The sequence below is a fragment of the Canis lupus genome, chromosome 16 (genome assembly GCF_011100685.1).
Source record: "Canis lupus familiaris isolate Mischka breed German Shepherd chromosome 16, alternate assembly UU_Cfam_GSD_1.0, whole genome shotgun sequence".
In the NCBI taxonomy this organism is placed as follows: domain Eukaryota; kingdom Metazoa; phylum Chordata; class Mammalia; order Carnivora; family Canidae; genus Canis; species Canis lupus.
Genome location: NC_049237.1, coordinates 35,233,725 through 35,243,506, shown reverse-complemented (window position 1 = coordinate 35,243,506; position 9,782 = coordinate 35,233,725). Strand labels below are relative to the sequence as shown.

The 9,782-nt window shown below is 46.3% G+C and overlaps 1 long non-coding RNA gene across 1 annotated transcript; it reads left to right on the top strand.

Moving 5' to 3' along the window:
- The first annotated feature begins 5,342 nt into the window (after positions 1-5,342).
- LOC111090305 lies at positions 5,343-8,522 on the top strand. Its single transcript, XR_005371536.1, has 3 exons — positions 5,343-5,508; positions 7,168-7,512; positions 8,172-8,522. It is a non-coding gene; the product is annotated as an uncharacterized LOC111090305 (long non-coding RNA).
- Positions 8,523-9,782: the final 1,260 nt, after the last annotated feature.

Sequence of the window (9,782 nt, the reverse complement as noted above, 5' to 3'; positions counted from 1 at the left end):
GCTGCTGTGATTAATGATGACAGCCTGGCCATATGGCACCACTCACTCGGCTCCATCAAGCAGCATCAAGCTCATATTAATGGTATTTACCCTACACTCCTCTGACAGTCAAACTCGGCCACACCAAGAGCCATCCTCTTAACTGGCCTGGGCTTCTAAGGGTGCTCCACCGAGAGTACACACAAGGAAGGAGGATAAATCTAGATGCATTACAGCTTAAAGTCTGGGGCTGGTCCCTCTAAAGATCAGTCCAGACAGATCCCTGGGGACTAAAATAGTACAGGAGAAAGGTCTGTTCTCAACGTCAACCTAATGTTATCATCAACCAGACTGCTGATGCCTAATTCATTACTGATTGTATCAGCTGATGGAGGCTTAGTCAATGATGTCATTTAATCTGATATAATCTCTGTACGTGCTGTGGTGCGGGTAAGGGAGAGCCAGAGTGAATGGGTATATGTGCCAGATAGAATGAGAGGCAAGCCTAGCCCAAGGACTGGAGAGAGGGACCCGAGCCTGGGGAGGGAGCAGCAGGTGAGTACCAATCCATACAACTCCAGCTCTGCCCCGGTTCCACTCCCACCCTCCCTCCCTGTACCCTCCATACCACCATTAGGTAAACCTGGGGAAGCATTTGTTCTTAAGGCAATGCCTTGGAAGAAACAGGTACAGGTTTTTGTGGTCTGAAATCAACAGGGCCTAGGGTGCCCCAATTCCTGCCCCCTGTAGAATCTCCCAGCCACGGCCCAAGATAAGGGATGAGCTAAGAGTTCCAGAAAGATCTCAGCAGCTAAAGACTGTGATTAAACTTTAAACGTTTGAGTATTTAGATTTTGTTTCAGTATTTTTAGGATGCCCTTTATAAACTATCCCAATAAAACGTCATGATCTAAAGCACAACGATTGACATAATGGAAGTTGGCAAATACGAATGAACTAAATCACTTAATTAAAGTGATTGAAAAAAAAATGATTGGAATTAAAGGCTTTATTTTTTTAGGCAACATGGGGTTAAGTGTAATGTGAGGAGTTTGTGTTCAAGCAGACCCAGCTCTGTCTCCACTGGGGAACATCACTGCATCTCCCTGAGCTGTGGCATCTTCGATTCTAAAGTGAGGATACTTTCACCACATCTTAATATAAGGAGACCTGTGAAGCCTGCCACAGCAGAGGTGCACTAAGTGTTCATTCTGTCCTCCTTACCTCTTTTTCCTCCAAGACTGTAGACTTGTTATCTTGGTACCCACACACTTACCGCCCTAGGAGCAGTACAGAAATGCAAAGAATAGTATGAACCTATTCAGCGCTATTCACCTTGACTGCTGTGGGTGGGGGGCTGACAAGGGAGATTGACATGTTATTATCTTAGAGAAATAAGATGAGTGCACAGTGGATGGCATCCATTGGACTCGGAGTCATCTATTTCCAAATTTTCCAACAAAGGACTAATTATATTCGATGCATGGTTCTCCCATCTACCCCCTCTTTCAAAAACAACAACAAAGCACAATTCTGAATCAGGTTATCAAAATCTGCCTTTACAACCTATTTTAAATGACTTCATGCATAGTCCTCAACATCTAGTGGATACTATTTTATACAGATGTGAAGACCTGCCTCTAACTGTGGAAACCAGACTCTGCCACATAGGGGGGTTAAAGCATGCAGGCTCCGGGCTCTTTGCACAAGGACATTTTGAAAATTTTAAGATGGTCCCATTAGGGAGGGCCAACCACAAGGCTTGGTATTTGCCTGTGTGGTCTGTGAGCAGGGGAGCAAAGGGGTGAGATTGCCATCAGGTCCCCACCCAGAGCCCCTTTGGACTGACTGCAGACACAGAAACACACATCGGGAGACCGCCAGGGGTGGGGACCTTCCAGTTTGCCCTGCCCCCATCGCCTGACAACTCAGCGCCATGCATCAGGCCAATGAATCCCATTCATGAAACTGTCAAGTGTTTTCCTCAATTCACCAAGAGACAAGAAACTATTCCCTCTGTGGTTCAACTGTGGTTTCGTCCCAGCTAACCCAAATCATTGTTCTCTGAGCACAAAGGAACTTGGAATTCTGTGCTGGGGCGGTGTCAGAATGGCTTCATTGTTGGGCAAGAATACATCCAGTGTGAGGAGAAAGAGGATCTATATGAATGCGTGGGGTGGGTGTGTTTCTGCCCCCATCTCTCCCTCCCTCATCCACCGTCTCTAAGTCAGCAGCCTGCAATATAGGAGACTCCTGTGACAGCCTCCAGTCCAGGGCATCCAGACTGTCTGTAAACAACCCAATCTCACAAGGGTCCCTTCCCCTTTTTCATATGCTCCCCCTCAGCACCCCACCACTGTGCCATGTTTGCTGACACTACAAGCATAGACACAGTCAGCAGCAGTGGGGCAGTTGCCATAGCTAGGCCATCAATTTAGAAAGCACATCAGGTTCAAATGTTCTTTAATGAGGCACAACTCTGTGGGGACCAGCTCCATATCACCGTGAGATTAATATGCATATTAGGATGTGTGAATAATCCTTCCATACTGTAATAACATTCCATAAGGCTCTAGGCATAAGGAAACATGTATTTCGGTACTGGATTGATGGAGAAAGTCAGGAGTAAAAATTCAGCTCACATATGGAGAAAATATTTAATTCATTGAGAAAGAGGCAAAACATCAAGGCTGTAAATGGTCCATTATGGGGTTCGAGAAGGCATCTGCAATATTGGAGCGCTGAACGCAGACCTCATCATAACTCCAGCACAAGAGAAGCCACTCTTCCAGACCAAGGTGGGAAGAAGGGGGAGGATTTACACCAGCAATGCATTTTGTCCCTAGATTATAAAATTCTAGGTTCATGGGGAAACGTTCAGCCTGCAGTCATGGTGGGTAAAAATGATTTGTTTCATACCACAAAAACTGGGGGAAAGCAGCAGGGCAAAGAAAAGGTTCACAAATCAACTCGTCCAGAAGCGAGAATCCAGGGACCTTCCTGCCCTGTACTAACGACAGCTCTGCTGAGATAAAAGCACATTTATGGATGAAACAAAGTCAGTTACTTGACCAAACAATGACTTTTGTTATAGTCATTCAGGAAAGAGCAAAACCCACTGCAAACAATCACCTGCCATTGACAGAGGCTGTATGGAGCCTGGGACAGTCGCTGCATCTGTCGCCCACGGTTCATGGACAGCAGGCAGATGCGGCCCCGTAGCTAAGACTGTACTGCAGGGCTCCAGCTTCAAATGCGTGATGACGAATGGATTAAGACAATAAAGTTTTATGAGTACACACCAAGGAATATATTTTTAATGGCTTCTGTGAAATGTGTTGGAATAGGGCCAGAGTAATAAAACAAATTCCGGCCAACACATCAGACATTTGGTTTGTGGAGAAAAGTCATAGAGGCAGAGAGTTCACCGGCGCAACCATCCTAGCTCATTTCACACCCACGGCTTTGAATGAAGTTTCATGTGAACCCAGCACGGTGCCAAATACTTGAGGTACAAAGATGAGAAGTGTCATTTGCCCATAGTTAACTACCCAAAAAAATCCCCCCACAAAACAAATGCAGAATGTATAGAGAGAGGCTTCAAGGGAGAGTGGGGTTGGGAATGGCTGCTATCAAAGTCAGAAAACCTCCCACCAGCAGCTAGGGGAGTCAAGTGACCAAACTATGGCCCTGAAGACAAAAATAAAAGTCTAGTTTCCTTTTCTTTCAGAGAGGGGGCTGGGCTTGGGGGCTCACTGGAAAGCTTTTATGATAAAAAGGGAAAAACCGAGCTGCTACCACACAACGAACATTCACTCTTTTTTGTCTTATGTGGAATCATGAGCAGGAGCTGCAGCAGCTATCTTGCAACCATGAGGAAAAAGCCAAGAGAATCACAGAAATAACCCAGACATCGCCTAACTGCTAAAGCAACAGCAGCGCCTGCCACTTCCTGATGTCTTATTCAATAGAAAAATCTACACCAATAGTTTAGACCACAGTGGTCGGTACAGCCAAATGCATTCTGAAGTGATACCTCTCCCAGGGAGTCTATCTGATGCTGTAATACCCCGAATCAAATGTTTACATCGGTCCCTCAATGAAGTCCAAATTCCCTTGCGTTTATTTAGGATCCGTGTGAGTCTGACTTCTCCCTTCCTTTCAGCCTCCTGCTTTCAACATGAGACCCTCAGCTCTCTGGAGGATGGCCCCCTCACTCTTGCTCCAGCTCCAACACCAACTTTTCCTCTCTATAAACCCCTGTCTCCCTTGGAGTACCACACAACGATGCTTTCATCTGGCCTCCCCAACTCTGAGAGCTCTCTTGGGGCCAAGACAAGAACATGCGCTTACTCTTTCAGGTCTCCCGTGATAACCAGCATCCTGCTGGACACATCGAGGGAGAAAATAAGAGAATATCCAATGGGACTAGAGCTTACTTAGCGAGATCTGTGCCAACCCCCTCACTTGCTCAGATGGCTGAGATCCAAAGAGGTAAAGGGACTTGCTCAGGGCTACACACTGAAGTATTAATAGACCCAGAACTAGAACACCAGGCCCTTCCTACTCAATGAGCATATTTTCCACTATACCTCATTGTCTAAAAGAAAAGTGCCAATTAGAGGCACAAAAAGTAACAAAGCTGGTGATGACTATAATGGATGATTACGTCTTTTCAGAGGGCATGAAAAAGAGAGCTGAGTAGAGGCTGATGTGAAGGAGCTTCTTCAGTGTATAATTAACTGCTGGCTCCTTTGTATTGTTCCAATAATGAACTCAGCAACAATCTGCAGAACAACGTTGCCTGCAGGGCAAGGACAGCGGTGCCAGTCTCTTCAGAAGGCTGCTCATGGGTGGGGGGTCCCTGGCAGGCTCTGAGTCACCAGCTACATTGCTCACTCACACGCACGTACACTGATGCGACCTAACATATGATTTCTTGCTGCAGGCAGCTGTCAGTATGGACAAAGATGCTGTGCTGGCAGCCCCTGGGTTTCCCATGCGCCTGGCCCTTACAGCTGAGGAAGGGCACAGAGAGCCTGAAGAGTGCCTCGGTGCTTCTGCTCTTCCCAGCCAGCTGAGAAATGTGCTCTGAGCCCCTGCTCTGCGGAATGAAGCTCCAGAGACTCGGGAAGCCCGTGATCCACCTCATCCCCCACTCCGAATGATCTAACTGGAGGTCACTGGGGAGGGGGAGGTTGTGGATCCGCAGTCACCAAAGCTTAAATTTTTGAGACAGAAGGAGCCCTGGAGATGATCTAGTCCAGTCTCTTTATTTTAAAGATGAAAAGACTGGGGCCCAGAGGGGGAAAAGGACTGGCCTGTGGTCACACAGCAGCGGGGGGGGGGGGGGGGGGCAGGGGGGGCCGGCCCATCAGATGCTCTGTTCCTCTGCTGTTCCCTGCAAACACACGCTCTTGGCCACCCCTCCCAGCCTGGGTTCTTTGATGCCTGGAGTGCTGAGATATCTTCCAGAGCCCTTGGAGTGTGTCCTGCTTGCTGGAAAGAAAGATCAATTCCTGATAGGAGGTAGGTCCAGGCCATTTTTCCTCCTCTCCTATTAATCAAAAACTAGGCACAGGGGACCCACTTTCCTGAAACCCCACCTAAAAAGCAGTTTCACAGATGGCGAATGACAGATTTGGCAACACTGGGAACTCCTTTGTTCAGACAGAAGGGGGACAGACAGACTGATAGGCAGGTAGAACTACCCCAAATTATGCCATTATCGCAATATCCAATATGAGGTTTTAAAAACTTCTGAGTTAATAGAACTATCCAGAACATGGGAGCTAAAAGGGAAGAGAAATTAGTATCTGTCCAAAATCAGATAACTAAATAGTGACACACCCCGTGACGCTACAGAGAGAAAACCCGGACAAGGATGACACACCAAATTAGCAAAAGGCCATGGAACACATATAACAGGCACATATAAATAGAAATGTTTAATTAAAATGCCAAACTGCCACGATCCATCTGGTGTTCCTGCCCTATCATCTTCTAATACCTATGCTGGGGCTCCTGAGGCCACACCTCAGGTCAGGGCTGGCTTCATGGGCATGTGGCCAGGGCAACTGTCCAGGGCCCCAGGCTCCAAGGTCACTGTCTCAAAATCCTTCATCATATCTTTAATTTCTGTTTTGCAATTGAAATGCATGGGAAAGTGGAATATGCCCAGGGAACTTAGAGCCTTGGCTCACACACTGGTCCCACCTTCCACCATCTCCCTGCCTCCCTGGGATGGGTTCTTAGCTGCCTCTGGGTCCCGGTGCCCAGATTGCACCCACCTACTACTGCTCCCTCTCCCCATCCTGCTGCCCTCTGCCCGGGGTGGCAACCAGGTCAGTTAGGCTGGGAGACAGGGATGGAAAGCCCTCATTCCGCCACCACTCCTTACTGCCAAAGGAGGCCCAGGCACCCTAGGAGCTCAGGGTTGTGTCTCAGGGCAGAGCATGGTGGCAACTGTCCTCCATCCTGGCCATGTACAATCTGGCAGGTGTAAGCCTCTCACCTACCACCAACCCACGACCAAACACTTCCCAGTATGGAAGTCGCAATCCCTTTGGGAACACCTGTCCTCAGTGAGTTGGGGCTTTGGGCCTGGGGGAAGAGGAGATTGGCTTCCATGACACTGTGATTGTGGTAGCTGGCAGGAAGGGAGCCTGGAAGTTGGTAGGCCACACTGCTACGTAACAGGGTTCCTGCCACTTGGGAGGATTTATACTGACATTGCAAGCATCCCATGCCCAGGGGAGTATGATATTAAATAGCAAATAAAAAAACAAAGTAATAGAAAGACGAGAGTCTTACATTTTAGCACTTTTAACAGAACTCTTTTCTAGTCTTTTTTTTTAACAAGGACCTTGCATTTTCATTTTATACAGTAAAATTATATAGCTGGCCCTCAGATTTATCCCAAGCCACAGGACCTATCGAGTCCGTAAAGGAATTTAAGGGCCCAAAGGCTCAGTAGTGTAAGATACGAATCCTTGCTTGAATGTGCACTTTGGGTCTTGTTCTTTCTGACCTACACTGTACCCCACTGTGATTGCTAAGTTCCTATCTTGACCATTTTGCCTCACTCCATACCTGGAGTCTTCGTCCAGAACCCCCCTCCCTAAGGTTGGTTACCAAATCTTCCAAAGGCCATCTGCTCATCAGAACTTCCACCACTGCCTCCTGTAGGAACTCTCAGGTCTCCTGCTCTGGGCCAGTGGGGCTGCCAAGAAGAAGAAAGAGCCAGCATCTGTTAGGATCCTCTCAATGCCAAGTCTTCACCTCAGCTGCATCCTCTATTCCAATTCTGTCTGTTTGAAACAAAACTAGCCCAGCTGTGACACAAAAGGTGACAGGTTCTGTTTAATGAAGCAGTTTCTTTTGCCTGGTTTCTCTGTGTTAATTCGGGCGGGACGAGGAAGGAGTAACACTATCTCCACAGAGAGAAAACATTGTGAGTTGGAATCCCTTAAACTGCTAAAGAACAATTTGAAGACTTGGTGCTTTGTGAATGGGGTTACCCAAAGGACGGTGGTGAGTTTTTTCTACTGATCACAAAAGGCAAAGCAAAAGCAAATGAACTTCCCTTTTAGCCAAGAGGGATGTAACATAAAGAGAAAGTTCCTAGAACCAGTAGTTATTGGGTAGAATAAGTTACTTGGAATGTGTATAAATGGCCCGTGATTCCAGCAAACAGACTTAGGTTTGAATTTACTCACTTGAGCCGTGTGATCTTGGGCAACTTGGCTTCTTCGAGCGTCCACCTGTAAAATGGAGATAATAACACATCCCTCACCATTCTACTCGTGAAATTGTCCAGCACTCAGCATTCAATAATTTTGTCTTGTTTTAGTTGCAAACATCCTGGTGTAAGGCAATCTGGCAGCTCTGAGTCAGAATTCCAGAACTGCCACTCACTGAACTACTTTTAGAGCAAGAACACTGGGGCTAGGTTTTGGCATGTAAATTCAGGATGACGCTATCTAAAGCACAGGGCTGTTTTGAGTATTAAGTGAGAGAGTCTATGTGAAGCGTGCGAAATGCAGTCAGCACTCAACAAATGTTTTCTTCCTTCCAAACTAATACACACACACACACACTCACACACACACACACAGCTTTAGTCAATAATAAAAAGGGCAACGTTGACTGATCCTATTGCTTTGCTCTTGTTGTTATTGTTTTATTGCTAGGTATGTGAAAGTCAAACAGGAAACTCAAGGTTATTTTTATTTACTTGTACACAAGAGGGACTTTAAGGAAACAAACTCTCAACTTTTATAAGTCAAGGATTCACTTTAACAACGGAGATGTAAACATCGCCCTCAATGATGTCCTTGGTCATTGTGGTTTCCCTGCCTTTGGAGCATAGCTCAGTTGGGTCTTCAGTCTGAACCACAGCCTCCAGAACTCAAGTGGCAAGTGCCAACAGGCTGTGCCTGAACCCCAAAGCCAAACATCGCTTCCAAGTTGCTGCTACAGATCCTTCCCTTCAGTGTGACTACATCTCTCTCTTCCCTTTCTCTCAGGAGATCCAATGTTGATGCACTATATATATCTATTTTTTAAATAAAGGCTAATTTAAGCTTTAATTTGTACTTTAAAATAAATTCTCCTAGGACATGGACCGACTAGGGAATTATTACAAATAGCTCTTAGTGGTACACATTTAACGAACATTTAACTAAAGAAAGAAAACGCATGATTCCCTTTTTTTTTCAACTGCTGAGTACCATAAATCCAATCAGTCATTTCTTTTTAACTACATTTGCCATAAAAGCACTTATTTTACGACTGCCGTGACATAAGCACTGCTGTTACCCCTTATGATTAATAAAGTAATTATCACCAGTTCTAATATTCTCAGCAAAAAGGCTGGGCTGGGCGCTAGATATTTCTGTTCCGCTAATAGGTTTTCTAAAGCAATGTGGCACACACAGAGGGCTGCATGCTGGGGCCTGCAGAACGCATTTTCTAATGTACATCGTAGAGATCGATGGACAAATTACGTCAGACTGGGTTAGTCATACTGAAAATACTGCTTGAGATGAAAAAGGAATGGAAGGATGCGGGCAGGGGTAATTTGCTTTTCATTGTTGATTTATGTTACAGAACTATTCTTGTAAGTCAATTACCAAAACACAAAATGCTAGGGAAAGTATAAAAATTCTAGAAAAGCAGAGCCTCCTACAAAGAGAGATGCAGTAAACAGATAAGAATGACAACCCTCCTGAAATAAGCATTCCATGGAGTCAACTGGAAATCACATTTCTGACTCCTGCAAAGCGTCCTTGGGGCCATGCCAAATGCAGAATGGGGCCCTGGGCTCTGTGACGTCCTCTCTTCCAAAATACGTCTCCTTTGAGTGTATTTGAGGACACCTCAGGGGTGCAGGTCGTAGTGAGGGTGGGCCGGGAAGAGGATCACAGTGTTCCCAGGAGTCTCAAGGCTGGTTCCTCTAGGAGACTTCAGGATGCTGAGCTCAGTCACAGGGGAGCTAGCTGTGTGTCAGCCAAGGGCCCTTGTGGCTCCAACAAGAAAAATTAAAAACCACAGTAGTGGGCATTGCTGAAAAACACACCTTCTCTGTTTTCAGAGCTTGCCTTGGAAACATATTAGGGAGACTTGATTCTTGGGCCAGGATACAGATTTTCTTTTCTTTTATATATTTATTCATGAGAGACACAGAGACAGGCAGAGGGAGAGGCAGGCTCCCCGTGGGGAACCTGACTTGGGACTCGATCCCAGGACTCTGGGATCGCAACCTGAGCCGAATGCAGACGCTCAACCACTGAGCCACCGAG